Source organism: Haematobia irritans, chromosome 1 (genome assembly GCF_050003625.1).
Source record: "Haematobia irritans isolate KBUSLIRL chromosome 1, ASM5000362v1, whole genome shotgun sequence".
Classification (NCBI taxonomy): domain Eukaryota; kingdom Metazoa; phylum Arthropoda; class Insecta; order Diptera; family Muscidae; genus Haematobia; species Haematobia irritans.
The window spans coordinates 19,954,361-19,971,078 of NC_134397.1; the positions used below are offsets into that span (position 1 = coordinate 19,954,361).

Consider the following 16,718-nt stretch of genomic DNA (forward strand, 5'->3'; position numbering starts at 1 on the left):
CTTGCATTTATACCATCTTAAGGTTATTCACATTAAAAAATGCTTCAACTTCCCCCATCTTCCAACCCAGAAAAGTATCTCCCAATTTGAAGACATTTCCTAAATTCTGGCAACACTATAATTCAGTGCGTGTCTGTTTGTATGTAAGCAGTAATTTTATGTGTCGTTCGCGTTTGGTTGTTGCGGCTGCTGCCACTTCGCGTTGTTACATTGCGACAGAAAAATTGTGTGAATTGAAATAAAAGTAGACCATGACCTACAAAAATCCAATACCATCCAAAAATATTACAATAAATGAAATACATATTTAATAAAGATTCATGCACTCACTATACGTACTATGTTTATTTAGATATGAGTACACCAATTTTGGTAAGTACATTTCATACATATGTTTGTTTCCCATATGGTAGGTGTATACCCTTGTGTTGGCATAAGCCCTGCAGTGTTGTTTGTATGGCACACAAATACAAATTTTACAAGTTTATTCATTAACAATTACTTGAATAGTCGAAAAGTATATTCGATTAATCTAATTTATTAGCAAATGTTAAAATGTATTTATTTACAGTATTGCCAAATGCAGGGATATATGGAGAGTGTAGATATATACAACTCTCTCACAGCAACTGTAAATTTACATTCGATTAAAAGAAGATAGCAAACGGATATTCAGTGTTGCCAATAACTATAAATCTCCTTAAGTCAAAGCCACTGCCGATTTACCATTTTTTATGGATACTTAAATCAAATGAAAATGTTCGCAATTACTTTTTAATTATAATAAATTTTTTTTTAAGAAAGGAAATATATGATAACCTATCAAGTTTATCATAAAAACTGGCAAATACTATGACTTTTATTTGCTTTTTTCATTTTCATTGAGTAAGACAGGGATTTTGTTCATAATAAATATGAAAGTGAAGCACGAAATCAAATGTTTTTTGGCATTTAATTGTGGTATAAGATTAAACAACGGTATTTAAAAAATCCTAAAAGGTGTCTTCATTTCTATAGAGCATTTGTATATGTTCTATACTTTATTTTGAAATTAATTAGAAACCGGAAATAGAATTTGAAAATAATTTAAACATTATTGAATTTTCCTTTTTTCCGGTATATTTGAGTTTTCTATTGCCCCAACTTAATACCATTGCAAAAATTGTTTATAATTTTTATAGTAACTACATATCTATTAGTTTCACTGTCCTTCGATTATTTATGTTTTGCTCCGGAAATAACTGATAGTTGACCTACGTTACGCAGCGTCTTTAGACTTGCTATTACGAGTAGTCAATGATCAACGGAAGTAGATGTTGAATTTGAACTTGAGAAAAATGCCAACCACAACGAATGTATTTAAGAATTTAACTTGCAGTGCAATTTATTGCTTCACAAGCAACAAAAAAGATAATTTCTATTATCTAAAATTAAGATGGAAATTGTAACTGATGTTATGTAAAATATATAACATTGATGGTCACCAGAGATTTTTTATTGATATGTTTTATTATATTATTCTCTAAAAAACATGAGATAGTATAAAAATAAAACGAGATTATAAGATATGCGGAAATATCGAAACCTATAGAATATTTAATTTCTTTGGTTAAGGGCCTAATTTTCAGTAATAAAACTTCCCATTGTAGGTAACCAGTCACATGATTAAACGATATATTCCAGTTTGTAATTTAGCCATAACCTAAAATTAAATTGTAATTTATTTGAAGTTAGTACACCCAAAGAAAAAATACTTTCCTCTGGAATGAAATTTTAGACAAACGAAATTCCCTTTTCTTATGAAGTATTTTCGTTTAATTCGAATTTATGATAAGAGATTCAACGATTGTCCCTACAATTTTTATTTTACTTTGAAAGAAAAATTTTTAGCGTTAAAAGAAAACTTTGATTGTCCAAAATTTCGTTCCTCAGAAAAGAAAACTCTTTTTTCAGTGTATAAAGTTTATACTAAGTGGAATTATATCAGTTTTTCGCGGTATCCTTATAATGGCAAAACTGCCACAATCGTGTGATTATGGTAACACTAAACATAATCGTGATCATCTAGACGCGCGACCTATTATAGCAATTTTCTTAAAGGGCGATCCCACTATGAAAATGACAAACTCATGAATATCATAACATACAACATTACAATTTCTATGGAGATCGTGAGAAATTTTTAAGGACTTTCTCATCTATGCGTATGGTGTATATCTTTAATATTTGAAAGCAACCAATTGAATTGGTGAAATTCGAAATTTTCAAACATGAAAGTTTGATCATTAAAATATTTTCCAAAGGAAAAACACGATGATCATCGTCATTTCCAATTTTGTTAGCTAGTTGACTTGTTGATGGTGAATTACTTAATGAAAGCCAATGCACAATTCAACAAATGACTGATCCCAAATGAATGTGAGTTGGTCTGTGTATGCAGCATTTTAACTATTTGCAATTTTAAATTCAATTGTGTTTCATTTTTGGTTGTAGGTAGGCAGTTAGCTCCTTTGCAGATGATGAGAGTGAGATGATGATGATGTTGTTGTGGTTGCACTAATGCACTTTTACTATGCTCCGAAAATTTGCTAAAAATTGTATGCTTACATTTGGTTGCCGGCCACTCACTATCACTCAGTAGAAACACAGAAAAACTAAACCAAACAAACAACAGCCCGCTCACACTCGTCTCAAAACAAATACGATCGTTTTTGTTTTTTTTTTTTTTTGGGAAAGTAAGAGCAAAGCGTTGAAAATGTGTAGTTTTTTGGTTTTTTTAAATAAAAAAAGAAAGTTTTTTTACATAAAGTAACACTGTAGTATTTTAAATAATTCCCCATTTTCACTGTTTTATAATAATGGAGGATGATGGATTGATAGTTGGATGAACGAATTGCAGTGCATGACTTTTGATGATGAACGGACAGACATTTGTATGGCAAATGCTTATCTTAGTTGCTGCTAAATAATGGGGGAGTAAGACAGGCCGCCAGAGTCAGCTGACTGGTGGTGGGTGTTTTGTGTCGTTTTCATCGTGTTTTCATAACCAACATGTCATGAGCGAGGTTAAAGGTGTAGTACCTTTCATTGCTACAACTTTCTTGAGTTTCTCCCTTTACCTTTCTATAATGGCATGTAAAGTGGTACTGATAGTTTCTTTTCTTGTTTTTTTGAACAATCACAAAAATATACTTCCGTTCATCTGTTTATTTGAACACAATCATTTCTATTCGGGGGAAAATTTTTTAATATCAAAGAATGGTAACCCTGCTTAGTAGAGAACAAAGCAGCAGAGCAGGGATGGAAAATGCTGTACTTTAGTACTTTTTTCAATACTTTTTCATCCTGGTCAGTACCGTAGTGCCACCGAGAATGATTTGAGCCGATATCAGGTTTATGGAACAATAGTTTTGACAATACTACTATTTTAATATTTTGAGAAAGTCTTTAACAAACTTATTTGATAATGGTCTTTTACAAATTTGGCAAAACAGACTAGTTCATGCGGGAAGAAAATCTTGATTTTGTAAACGCCAGTATCAAAAATATGATTTTCTTGAATTTCAAGAATGTTTTGGTCGGAGAAAGCATGTGATTCTATATTACGCTTCCATACGAAAACATTCTAGATAAGAAGTTATCAATCAACTTTTTTCTTTTGAAAAATTTTTCAAATTTTTTTTTATAGAAAATTTTGTTAACATTTTATTTCTATAGAAAATTTTGTCAAAATGTTATTTCTATAGAAAATTTTGTCAAAATTTTATATCAATAGAAAAATTTAACAAAATTTTATTTCTATAGAAAGTTTTGTGAAAATTTTATTTCTACAGAAAATTTTGTTAAAATGTTATTTCTATCGAAAATTTACCATAATTTTATTCCTATAAAAAATTTTATTTCTATAGAAAATTTTGTTAAAATTTTATTTCTATAAAAAATTTTGTCCAAATTGTATTTCTATAGAAAATTTTGTCAAAATTTTATATCTATAGAAAATTTTACCAAAATTTTATTTCTATTGAAAATTTTACCAAATTTTTTTTTTGCTATAGAAAATTTTATTTCTATAGAAAATTTTATTCCTATTGAAAATTTTCTGAAAATTTTATTTCTATAGAAAATTTTATCAAAATTTTATGTCTATTGAAAATTTTACCAAAATTTTATTTCTATAGAAAATTTTGTGAAATTTTTATTTCCATAGAAAATTTTATATCTATAGAAAATTTGATGAAAATTTGATTTCTATCGGAAATTTTGTCAAAATTTTATATCTTTTTTATATCTTTTTTATTTATTCCTATAGAAAATTTTCTGAAAATTTTATTTCTATAGAAAATTTTACCAAAATTTTATTTCCATAGAAAATTTTATATCTATAGAAAATTTGATGAAAATTTGATTTCTATCGGAAATTTTGTCAAAATTTTATATCTATGGAAAATTTTTTGGAAATTTTATTTCAATAGAAAATTTTACCAAAATTTTATTCCTATAGAAAATTTTGCCAACATTTTATTTCTATAGACACTTTTGTCAAAATTTTATTTCTATAGGAAATGTTGTCAACATTTTATTTCTATAGATTTTTTTTTTCAAAATTTTATTTCTATAGAATTTTTTTTCAAAATTTTATTTCTATAGAAAATTTTGTAAAAACTTTATTCCTATAGAAAATTTTGTCAAAATTTTATTTCTATAGAAAAGAATTATCAAGTTTAGCTATAGAAAATTTGTGAAGTCCCATGAATTCTACCAATGTACAAAACAGTAAAAAAATACAATTTTTAGGTAGAATTTAAAGTTATCCGCATGGTAATGAGATTAGTTGTACAACCAATCTTACTATCACAATTACATTTCATTCAAATTTTCTGAGCTAAATTTTTGCAAAATTATTATAGTAATTTGATACTGACGGATTTTGGGTGGAATGTTAAACCTTTTGACAATCTTTTTTTATTAATAAATATTTCTGATTTAAATCAATATTTTAATTAATTGGCGGCTAATATTGAGTCGAGATAAGTCGGCATATTCGGCGATGGCTTCGACTGACAAAATCTAGTCTGAGGCGCGACTCGGCGGCTTCATTTTCTGATTTGGTAGCGCCAAATTCGAATTTAAGATAAATTGTACAATATATTTGATAGTAATATGAAGTAGTATTCACATGGATTTTCAATGATCAATACCCCCAAAAGACTAGAGAAATTTTAATTGACTTAATCGATAAGATACACCCTAACAAAAAATCGCTTCTGTAACATATACTCCCAAACATATTTTGCTTCAAGCATATACATTTTTGGGTATTGCCCAAACATTTATATGTTTGATCTCTTCCAATATATAATATGTTTGAAAGCATATTGGTCTAAACAATATATGTTTAGATAGTCTAAGTTCCAAACATTTTGTATTTTTGCATCCAAATTCAATAATGTTGTCTTCCAAAAAACAATATGTTATTATGTGAACATACAATACGTTTGGAAGCATTTTGCACCCAAAAATATTATATGCCTAAAAAAAATTCTCCCAAACAATATTGTGCTCAAAATTTTATTTATTTATTTATATATTTACAATCATAATGAATTATGAAAATAAACAGGTAATATAGGTGCTAACAACATAGGTTTTCGACTTGAATGCTCAAAATTTTGTTTCTGCCTAATTGTATATTCCCCCACATCTTTCTCACTTCCACGAGATTTTTTAGTTCTTAGCACTTTTTTCTGTGATACAAACATTGTAGAAGAAATTATTCAATTTTATGATTTTTTTATTTTAATTTTACCTTTTGCCGGACGGGGATTCGAACAGCGGACCACACAGTTTGTAAGGATCAAAGAAGTAGTAGATCAATTGCCCAAGGAAAAATAAAATGTTAATTTTGTAATAACAAGCAACAACCACCAACTTAATTCAATATCGCTCCCTGTCAAATAGCGCTCCAAGCTACTAAACACATATATGTTTATAGGCTATTTCTAAATTAATATATGTTTGCATCCAAGCATATTATATTTACAAACATAATATGTTCTAACATATTAACATATATGTCCCAAACATGTTATGCTAGTTTATGAACATTATATGCTTGCACTCAAAAATGTTGTGTTTAAAAATTTGTGTTCCAAATATATAATGTTTATAGCCAAACATATGAAAAACAGTCTTTTTCAACCGTGTAGTCTTCAAAATTTAATTCCAATCAAAACCGCCGACAAGAATCTAATAAAAAAAACATAAGATTCCAAAATCTTGCTCCACAATGCAATTTTATACAATAAATCAATTTTTAATCAGATGTTATTTTCTATAAATATATGTCTATCAGTAAACCAAAAAAAATGATTTATGTAAAACCCCCATTGAGTTAAAAAGTGAAAATGTTCATTTTTCCTTTTCACATAAATTGTACACATAAAAAATTATGCTGTCTTAGCATTAAAGCTATATTGCTATGTTATTGTTTTCGTGTGGAGAAAACTTTTTTCCTAATAATTTTTGTTTTTTAGATAACTTATGTAATAGTTGGCGGAGTGGTAAAAACATAAATGTTACGGAAATGACATGTCATGTAACACCACAAACTGTCCTCAATTTCCCTTCATATAGCGACCAACCGCAAAAATTAAAAAAAAAAGACAACAAAAACAACACAATGTAAAAGTAAAACTATGATTTAGGAACAACAACATTGTATCCATAATATTACATACAATCCCTAAATCATTAAAATTTAAGTTAAAACCTGAAAAAAAGTACTGCACAGAGCAGCTGGGTTTTGTTTTTATGCAGAGACAAACTGACGAGTACTTTTAAGCACCAAATTTACATAATCTTGCGTGAAAACCTCACACTTTATATATAGCTTTGGCCTAAAAGCAAAAAAACAAAAATGACTACACACAAGACTTTAAACGCCAATGAATTGTACCCACAAAAGTATAAACCCTGGTGTTGCAATCAACGACAAGATAGGTTTTTTTAGCTTTTTCGTCTTACCCCACATTTGGTTGGCCATTGCAAATGAAAGTTTTTTTAAATATATCTATAGTAATCCCAAAAACGCTATGAGAAAATAGTTGCTTTTGGTGGTATATTTTTTTTTTTTGAAATAATTAAAACTTCAAATGTAAGATTACGTAAATATCTAATTTCTCTGCATTACTGCTGCTGCCGATGGCCCCTAGAAAGTAAGGCATGGAAAAAGGTTAACAATGATAAATTGCCACCTTTCTCTGCAAACGCCATGAAAGAAAGCGTGAGCTCTTGCATGAACTCATGCACATAATCACCAGTGCCATCAGCGTCACCATCATTTGTGTAGGTGTTTCATAATTGAATATTGCTGTGAAGGCGAAAAAGGTTTTCGAAACGATTGGGCTATTTAAAACATATAACTTTTTGAAATAATTTGAATAATTACAAACGTATTGTAAATCTATAAGAGAAGACACAATAAAAACTCTCTTACTTTATATTCATAAATATAATGAAGCCACTTCGTTTTTACTATTAATTAAAAAGAGGAAAATTATGAACAAATAAAACGTATAAACGCTCCATGTCATTCAGCCAAGGCAAACCTAAACGGTGGCGTATTTGTGTAGCGTACTAAAGAATACAACCATACACAGTCATCTTCTAACTACAATTTATGCATTGCCTTCTATCTAACATTCTCTATATAATTTTTTTTATTAACATAATTTCTCAGCTGGATGATCTATTAAAATGTTCTGTTACTCCAAAGCAGTGCTGCCGCTAGTGAAAAATTGAGTGAAGTAGATTTTGGAAAAAAGTGGAGTAGATTGAATAAAATTGAAGTAGCATACATTTTTGAAAACAAAACAATAGAATTCATTTTATTATACCCTCCACCATAGGATGGGGGTATATTAACTTTGTCATTCCGTTTGTAACACATCGAAATATTGCTGTAAGACCCCATAAAGTATATTCTGGGTCGTGGTGAAATTCTGGGTCGATCTGAGCATGTCCGTCCGTCTGTTGAAATCACGCTAACTTCCGAACGAAAGAAGCTATCGACTTGAAACTTGGCACAAGTATTTGTTACTGATGTAGGTCGGATGGTATTGCAAATGGGCCATATCGGTCCACTTTTACGTATAGCTCCCATATAAACGGAACTCCAAATTTGGCTTGCGGGGACGCTAAGTGAAGCAAATTTCATTCAATCCAGCTGAAATTTGGTACATGGTTTCAGCATATGATCTCTAACAACCATGCAAAAATTGGTCCACATCGGTCCATAATTAAATATAGCTCCAATATAAACTGATCCCCCGATTTGGCTTGCGGAGCCTCTAAGAGAACCAAATTTCATCCGATCCGGCTGAAATTTGGTACATGGTGTAAGTATATGGTCTCTAAAAAAAATTGGTCCACATCGGTTAATAATTCAATGATTAAAACCGCTTTGTTCATCGTAATTAAAGGAATAGGAAAAACAATTAGGTAATATGGGGAAAATTTTTAAAATTTGAAGCAGAAGAAAAAGTGAAGCAGATTTTTGGAAGAAGGAGTGACGAAGTAAATTTTGTGAAAATGAAGCAAACTACTTCGATTGAAGTAGTAGCGGCAGCACTGCTCCAAAGGTTCAGCCATAAGCAATTGCAGTGATTTCTTTCTCTCTATATAGGAATACTCTCTAAATGTTATTTAACATAACTGTTGAATGACCATTAGAGTCAAGTCTAACATATAGCATTTGTTCTCTTTCTTATATATCTCTGCTCTGGCGTTTTCTAGAGCTTGTTTTTCTCAAAATGCAATTTGTAATCCCCACATCTCTTTCTGCCCCACTTCAGTCGTACACCCACAGCTAAACCAGGCGATTTCACATGCGTTTTTTATTATGCTTGTACCACAGCGTTTTTTATCGATATTGTTGTTGTTGTCGTTTATTATTATTGTTTTCTTTGGGGCTTTCTCGCTACTTTCTAAACAAAAACAAACGTCAAACCTCATTCCCTCAAAATGTTGAATACAAAAACAAAATGCAGACTACAACGACAAAACTAGAAAACAACGTGTACATGATGAGGGGGGGGGGGGGGAGAGAACGAATTTAAACTATGACAACGACAAGATCGCGGATCATACTAAACGAGGTGGAGATGTAGAAGTACATACACAATAACATATTTTTTACTCCCCATATGCATGGAGCTTTGTGCTGTTTCTGTTTGCTTGTTTGTTGCTGGTGTTGTATTTGAAGAGAAAGACTTTGGCACGAATGCATGGACAGACGATGGTTTTGGTGAAAGACTTTTATTTTTTGTTTTTATTGTTTATATCCAATGTAACCTCGTATTCATCGAAGTGGCCGCAGTTGAAGTTTATTGTTTTTGTTGTTGTTATAGTCAAAACGACACTTAAGATTAACACAGATCGATATTAAAGTGAAATGTATTTGATATTGGAAGCTGCTGCTGGAAAGTAAAAAAAAAAACAAAAAGAAACAAAGAATGCTTTCCTCCATGGCGACACACTAAATAATCAAAACCAGAGAAATTTCACATTTTTCGAATGTCTCTTATTTTGATTATTTTAAGTTTTTTTTGGGGGGGCTAGGGAGCTAAAGAAATTTTAAAAGAAGACCTAAGCCCATTAAGAAATATTTTTAATTTTGGCCAGAGAAAATAAACTGATAATACAGAAGTATCTCTGGAAGGTATCGTTGTTGAAGAATTTTTGTTTAAATAAAAAAAAAATTAGTCAAAAAAAAGAAACTTTTACCATTAAGCTAACACAACTTTATCAATTCCATTACAACCGTTCATATTAAACGTTTTGGAAAATGATCCAGATGTTCATGACTTATGGTGATCCAGATGTTCATGACTTATGATGAACATATTAGAGATGCGATCAGCTGATTGATATCGACCCTAATAAAATTATTTCACTAAAAATTCTAATAAAAATTTTGCTTTCACCTTTGACTAACACTTGAATATCATAATTGGCGGATCACAGCTGATTCCTAAAAATTGTATTCAAATATCAATTGTATCCAAATGTCGAAAAAATGTTTTTTTTTTCGAAACAGAGACAGTACCAGAGAATGAAGCCGGCTGAAACTAATTTTTTGCCTCCCACCGCGGCGCGGCGGTGGCTTGACGACTAAGCCGATATAAATTTGTCTATTCGGCGGCGGACAATTATCCATTATAAAATCAATTTGAAGTTATCCTAATGGTAATGAGATTAGTTGTACAACCAATCTTACAATCAAATTTTCTGAGCTAAATTTTTGCATAATTATTAAAGCGGCGTGAAATTGATTGTGGGTTCAAAATTTTGGAAAAAAAATAAAGCAAATATTAATACATTTTTCTGATTTAAATGGATATTTTTGATTAATTGGAGGCTAAATTTGAGTCTATATATTCGGCGGCGGCGTCGACTGGCAAAAATAGTCGGCGGCGAATGAAATCGGCGCGATTCAACGGCTTCATTCTCGGGTCTGGACGGCGCATGAAGTTATCCGAATGGTAATGAGATACAACCAATCTAATAATCACATTTACATTTCATTCCAAATTTTCTGCACTAAATTTTTGCAAAATTATTATAGCAACTTGATACTGACGAATTTTGGGTGGGGAAAGTTTAATAATTTGACAAAAAATACAACGCAGAATTGTCAGAGGCTGTAGTAATATCTCGGATATGGTATGTCATACATGTAACAACAAATCTTGTAAACCTGAAGTACCTATAAAACAAGGAAACACATTTTTTTCATATATATATTTTTTATCTTTGGATATGCTTATTCGAAAGTTTCACAAATTTCATACCGGAAGTTAATTCCAACCATACAAAAATAAAATGTATCCATATGTCAAATTATGATCATGCTATCTTCCTAATATCCAACATACAACAAAATCATCCAACCATACAGGAGGAAAATCCCAAAAGAAGTATCGTTTCTTTATATGTTTCACGCTGTATTGTAGCCAATGCCACATTGCTGATCACAATGACGATGGATGAATCACAATAACAACGGCAAACGTCATCGTTACAGTTGACAGCGCAGCCAGCACACTATGAAATTTCCCTTGGTCTTTGAAAAGCTTTATTTTTGCATTATATCTTTGTTTGTTGTTATTGTTGTTTTGTTATTCATTAAATTTAAATGCATACGTTTTGTTTTCTTCAAAAGTTTTTTTTTTCTTTTTTTATCTTCACTTATTGGGTTTGATAGTAATTTAAACAAAAGGAAAATTCATTTCTTTGCCGGTTATTGTAGTATCTATGTATTTCATTTGTTATTGTTGTTACTGTTAATAAGTGAAAGAGGAAAATTGTTTGCGATTTTTCCTAAAGCACTTTTTAGTTTTCTTTACACACATGACATATCATTTATTTTTTTGTTCGTTTGAGGAGAGGCTTTCATTTCAATATCTTTGGTTTTGCATCCGCCGCTTTTCTTTTTTTTTCGAGTAGCATTTCACTTAGAGATACTACATTCAGGCGCGAAAGTTTATCTTATGTAGCTCAAATAGTTAGTTGGTTAAGATAAATTTGTTTAATATAAAAAAAGTGCATTTAAGTAAAAACATTTTAAATGAGATGAGTCACAATAATATGTTATTGTGATTGATGTATACAAAAAGGGCCTAATTGAATGTAGTAAAAGGTAAACGTTTAAAGTTTGTCACAAATTAAAAATTCATCACAAATTATTAGTTTTCTTATGGTTCCTTTTTGGGGGGAAATTTAAATTATACAATTATTTAAAACATTTAAATATACCTACCATTGGTGCTATTTTTTTTTTGTCTTAAATTTTCTGCTATCCATTTTAAATTGGAAAAAGTTTTCACCGTTGCAGCAACATTTTATTTATTTCCACAATGAAAGTTTAACGAAATGATTGCTTTTGTATTTGGTTTCATTTCGAAAATAGCCCCCCATTCAAACTTTCGAATTAATTTTGTTATTATGTAACTAAGCAAAGCCACAAGACTGGATTTTCATAGTAGTTGTTGAGCATTTGTTTTGCTGTTTTTTTGTTAATATTGTTAACATTATAACATGGCACGATGGAACGTACCATGGTGTGGTGGGTAACATTAATTTTATTATTTTTATATTTATTTGTGTTTTTTTTTTTTGTATATATATGGTTGATGACAACGAACGTTATGGGGCTTTTTGGTTTTCTTTTAAATGATATCGTGATTTAAGCATGATCATCCATACCCACCATATGCATGCATGGGTGTCACATATGATATTTTCCTGTGTATGTTGATTATCAGAAAAATTCCATTCATCATGATGGATTGGTAGATAATAACATTTTCAGGAGGTTTTTCAGCATTGTCGTTCGTCGTGGCCCCTTGTCATAGTCATAATATTGTCATGTACCATAAAGTGATATTTTCAGATGAAAATATGTATCTTTTCGTTTTTTTTTTTTTGTAATTTTCACTTTTGCTTACAGCTCAAACCAAAAAAAGGCAATGGTTTCGCTTTTGCGTAATAATTGAAAATATGCTTCATTTTTTTTTGCTACTGTTACAGCTTATGCAGCTGCTGCTCGTGTGTCTGTTTTGACTTGTGAAAGTGAATGAAATTGAGCTGTATTAACCAAATGGATAAATTACATTCATATTAATGTGAAAATTGTTAAAGACTTTTCCCAGAGATCATCAACATTAGGAGGTGAATTTCAAAAAAAAAAAAAATGTGAGAGTTGTTGGCCTTTCAAAAACTTTAATTGAATTCATGGGCAAAACGAATTAATTGCAACAAATAGCAGTTCATTGTTATTAAGGGGGGGGGGGGGATTATTTTGTAGAAATACCATATATAACCCATCTATGCTAATGAGGAATTCGCAAATAAGTAAAAAAAAAGTTCTAATGTAAAAATATTTTTGCATCCGAATTTATTCTGGGCTTGATTTTTTTTTTTTAACTGTATTAAATAGCCAAGATCGACATAGAGATTAATCGTACAACCAATCTTAATATGAAAAAATTCGTTCTATGAACCAAATATTGCAAATATAGATTATCCGAAGACACGAAGAATGAAGTCGACCCATTTTATTATTAATTGGCGGCTAAATTCGAGTCGAGGCGACCCGACCTATACGGCGTCGTCGACTGGCAAAAAATGGTCAGCTGTGTGACTCGGCTTCATTCTCTGATCAGAGAATGAGGTCGACCCATTTTTGTCGGTGGCGGCTGACACTAAATTTTTGCTTCCAGCTGCGGCTGCTTGACGGCTAAGCCGATATAAATTTATCTATTCGGTTGCGGAAAATTATCCATTATAAATCAATTTGAAGTTACACGAATTTTAAAGAGATTAGTTGCACAACCAATCTTACAATCACATATACATTTCATTCAAATTTTCTTACCTAAATTTTTGCAAAATTATTATAGCAACATGATAGTGATTTACTGTGGGTGGAAGGTAAAACATTTTTACAAAAAATACAATAATTATTAATAATTTTTTCCGATTTAAAAGAATATTTTTGATTAATTGGCGTCTAAATTTGAGTCGAGACGAGTCGACCTATACGGCTGCGGCGTCGACTGGCAACAACTGGTGGGCGGCGGCTAAAAGTGGCGGTGCGTCTCTGCGGCTTCATTCTCTGTCCGAAGCACAGAATGAATCCGCCGAGTCGCGCCGCTGATTTTAGCCGCTGCCGACCAGTTTCTTCCAGCCGAAGCCGCCGCCGAATATATCGACTCATCTCGACTCATAATTAGTCACCAAGTAATCAAAAATATTGATTTAAATCAGAAAAAATATTAATAATTGTTGTGTTTTTTGTTAAAATGTTTAACTTTCTACCCAAAATCCATCTGTATCATGTTTCTATAATACATTTGCAACCATTTAGCTTAGAAAATGTAAATGAAATGAAAATTTGATTGTAAGTTTGGTTGTACAACTAATCTCATTACCATTCGGATAACATCAAATTGATTTTATTATGGATAATTGTCCGCCGTCGATAAGACAAATTTATATCGGCTTAGCCATCAAGCTGCCGCCGGAGGCAAAAAATTAGTATTAGCCGCCGCCCACAAAAATGGGTCGGCTTCATTCTCTGCATTTCATTCAAATTTTCGGAGCTAAATTTTTGCAAAATTATTATAGCAACTTAATACTGACTGATTTCGGGTGGAAAGTTAACATTTTGACAAAATACAACAATTATTAATAATTTTTTTTCTGATTGAAATCAATATTTTTGATTAATTGGCGGCTAAATTTGAGTCGAAACGAGTCGACCTGTACGGCGGCGGCGTCGACTGGCAAAAACTGGTGGGTGGCGGCTAAAATTGGCGGTGCGTCTCGGCGGCTTCATTCTCTGTCCGAAGAATGACCTTATAATGCAATTTATCGCACAACTAAACTCTCCAACGTTCGATATCTCCTGTCGATGAGTGAGTTTTATTGAAAAATGTCATTAATCTCGGACAAAAGTATGCATACATCTGTCTCCTAACCAGCTGCTGTTGCTGCTGCCCCCACTACTGTTAATATCCATAAACTAATACTTTCTTTCAATCGGGCCTCTTGCCTTTACTACCGAGTTCCACAAATGAAACGTGCTATACTGTTTCAAAAATTTTTCTATTGTTTTTTTGTCTTTATTTAAGCCAAGGTGGTGTGTTTTTGTCTATCATTTCTATGTTTACAAAAAGAACAAAACAACAATAAAATTTCACTATAGTAGGAGACACAAAGAGCGAGAGTAATAACTGTGGTCTAACAAAAAATGCGTTTACCGGCGTTTCTATTTATCTTGGCCACACTTTAATCCGATTTATATGTATTATGTTAGACTCGTATTGAAGTTGGTTTTTCTCTATTGACGACCTATGTCAATGGTAGACAATATTTTTTAATAAATATTTAAGAGTAAAACGGATTTTTTAAATTTTTTGTTACTTTTTTTAATAATATTTCATTGAACTAAAGAGTTTCTTGTTAGAGCTGCATGTTTTCTTTTTTGTTTTTTTTTTGTTTTTTTTTTTAATAATTTATTTACGATACGATTTTTAGGATTGGTTTCAAATCACTTTTCTTGTAAATATCATGTGATGGTTGTTTTTTTATAAAAATATTTACCATTTTTTATACAAAAAAAAAAAACAAAAATGTGAAAAGAGTCGTGGTACTAGTTGAGTTAAACCTCCCCATAAACACAAGCATTGGAGAAATGCAACACAATTTTTAAAGATTACTCTATAATTCAATTTGAGAAATTGTTGAGAAAATCGCGTTCTCAACAAAGAATCGATATTTATTTAATTTAATAATTTATTTATTTGTCTACACACAAAAAAAAATTCTGATTCAATCACGAAATTAATTGATCCAATTAATTTTTTAATTGAAATGTCTTCAATCATAGAAATGATAGTATCAATTAAATAAATAATTGAAAGTCAATTAAAAAGTTAATTGATCCAATTAAAAAGTTAATTGATGCCATTAATTTTTGTGATTGATTTTTGTTTCAATTAAAAAATTTGTTGAATCAATTAAATTTTTAATTGAATATTTTTTAAAATTCAATTAAAATTTTAATTGGTAAAATGTTCGTGAAATTTTTTTCTGTGTATGGAATACACATCCTAACAATATTATCTAAATACAAAATGTCCATCCTATGTTTATTGGTCTGCTTTTGGAAGTAATACGCGTATGTGAGTTTTATTCATTTTATATTGGCCTAAAGGCTTGGTTATTTTTACAATAAATATAAATAAAAACTAAATCTCAGCGCTTATGGGATTGTTATAGCACTGTAAACCTAGAAATGGCAACACTGCTATATATTCCCTACACATAGCAAATGTTCCAAAATCGCTAAAACAGCATTACTTATAATGCTGCCTCTCACTTTGCTTTTGACATTTTAACATCTGCCGTAAAACAGCTGATCGTCTATTGTTTACATTTGATTGGAGGATCATTTCTATAAATCAGGCTTTTAAAATTGAACTTTACAACATATTTTTAATACTTTTAACCAAGTCTTTTGTTCTTATTTTATAAATGTGAAACATGAATGGATAACTGACATTTGATGTAAATAATTTACTTGGGGAATGGTCAAATCTGTGTAACACCTTTGCTCTTGCATTCATTTGTTCCCACTTTCCAACTAGCATAATTGTTTAAACCATAACATCATGACCCGAACTATAGTTTGTTCACCTTGATGACACTTTGGAACACACATTTCAAGATTTTTGCCACCGTCGTCTAATAAACAATACCTTGATGTCATCACACGTTCGCATAGATACAAAGCAAGCAATGAACATCATTAGCCATACCTACCACCACCATCACCAGCTTCAGTTACAACCACCACCACCACCGCCACAATGCATCCTTGCCATTTCAAGTCTCCTTGAGGTTCGAGAGATCGTTAAGGGAAAAATATCTGCAATTCAACACTAAAGCAAAATATTTTTCCAAGATGAATAAGGAACCAAAACTAAGGTGATATGATGATGATTGTGTTTAAGAGTAGAAGAAGGCCAAACGGATGTTTAAAGATAAAAGGACTTTTATTTGCCTTGGCATCACGTGATAGTGTGTGTAAAATGGACATTTTTTTTGTTTTGTTTTTTTTTTTTGGTGGTGGTGGTGGTGATTGTGTTGGTGTT

The 16,718-nt window shown here is 30.9% G+C and overlaps 1 protein-coding gene across 3 annotated transcripts in view; it reads left to right on the top strand.

Annotated features, from left to right (window-relative positions):
* Positions 1-16,718, top strand: part of rdx (BTB/POZ and MATH domain-containing protein rdx) — a 358,647-nt gene that overhangs the window by 333,908 nt on the left and 8,021 nt on the right. The window lies entirely within an intron of this gene.